Raw genomic sequence first — 1,896 nt, forward strand, 5'->3', positions numbered from 1 at the left:
AACCCATTCAAAGACACGAACCGTGAAAAAACGTGCTTCACAATCGGTCTCCACACCCTCAATGCGTGCCTGTGCATTGGCAGCAAGAGCATTCCTAACTCGTCTTTCAGAAAGAGCTGAACAAAGATGGGTTACTCGATAAACGAAACACTTCCCTTCCACGAGAAATTAATCCAATCAGCTAGAATCTGGGACAGGGCACGATGGTCATGTGATAATCAATTAAATAAGTGATAAGACATTTCCTCATCACTTCCCGACCCTTAGCTTTATTTCGGCCCATTTCTGATTAAGACTAGCGACGCTGCTAATTATCTCTTTTCAGTCGTTCTCTACCTGGACGTAGGGAGAAATCCAGACACCAAGTAGTTTAACCCGTTCACCGTACCAGGATATAGCACGACGCTTCTCATCAGCTCGAACCTGCCTCTCCAGATATCGAGCTGTATACCTACTCAACTGTCCGAGTTTATCTTAGTGCATGCCACCGTTTCGTATTCTTTTAATATGGTACCGTCTGTTTTCACTTCGGTGGTATCCAATACCATGACAATGGCATCGTCCGCATAAGCTGACAAGGACTTTCCAGTTCGAAAGAAACATCTTTGAACTGGTTCCAACTATCGCTGTTGTGACTCAAAACTCGGTGCCTACATGTGAGGCGAGAGAGAGAGAGGGTACCCTTCTTTAAGAAAAGGCTATAAACTTTGACCACCGAGTAGGTGTCCCTGTAAATTGCAGGGAATAAGCTTGCAAAAAAGTGTTCGAACTCGGCCGCTTCTTGTTTTTCGTTCAAGTAAAGATTGTCGACCCTAACAAAGGCTTTCTACTGGTTTTTACCCATATCTTCAATTCTGAATTTGGAAAAGTAAGAGGCCGAAAATTGCATAATGTTTCTCTTTTTCTTAGTAGAAGCAGATTATCTTAACATGGTAATTTTCGCCTTCTTCCTTCGCTCATCGCCTTCAGTACTTGAGCGAGTGTCATCAGCTTCTCACTGCACCCCACGTCCCTTTCAAGTAGTCCATCGAGGTAGGCACTGAAGTCACCTATTGTCGCTGATTCATTACCTGCCCCGGAGCCATACATATCTGTTCTTCGAAGCCGAGTAACACGCACCGTTTCTATCCGCCAAAGGCCAAATTGTGGGTTTTTGTTCCCTCGTGTTTTAATGCAGAGACGTTCGCTCTGACAACGCAGTCTTCTTGTTTTTCATTGAAGAAGTGCTCAAGGGCCAAATTGAACACTAGAATGTTGGTTGCCATGCTTTTACCAAACACCTCTCCTTTCCACTCTATTCCTCTTTATTGGTAGCTCTTTTCTAAACACTTTCGATTATGATCTAATAGGCCCCTTAAGTACATCCTACCACCGGTTGTTCATGGTTGATTCTGTCATCTGATGCTTAACTAATTCCTTAAAACTCTTCTTATAATCTTTGCCAGCTGGTAGGGATACGTCCAGCTTCCAACTACCCCCTCTGAGTCTAGCGTTCTGAGATCATTGAACTGAGACCATTGTTTCCGAATTGATTCCTGGCCACGTGCATTTATATATCTCACTCTAAGTACAACCATGTTTGTCAGGCAATGATCACTCATAAGTTCACGTGTTCGATTCCTGGACAGGGTGGCACGTTGTGTTCTTTAACAAGGCACCACATTTCGCTTTGGCCCAGTTTTCTTAACTGAAAATGAGTCCCAGCCTAGTGATGGTCATCCATCTCTCACTTCATGTCTTATCCCCGCTGTCCCATTGAGTCAAGGATAAGAAGACAGAGAGGGTGTCTCCGTTTACGCAGGCACCCAAAACAATTAGCGAAAGCATAGTACAAGCTACCTGGTCATAATGGCTTCCGAGTGATGGCTGTGAATATATTTTAACAGAAGGGAAGAA

The sequence above is a fragment of the Octopus bimaculoides genome, chromosome 30, assembly GCF_001194135.2.
Source record: "Octopus bimaculoides isolate UCB-OBI-ISO-001 chromosome 30, ASM119413v2, whole genome shotgun sequence".
Classification (NCBI taxonomy): Eukaryota; Metazoa; Mollusca; class Cephalopoda; order Octopoda; family Octopodidae; genus Octopus; species Octopus bimaculoides.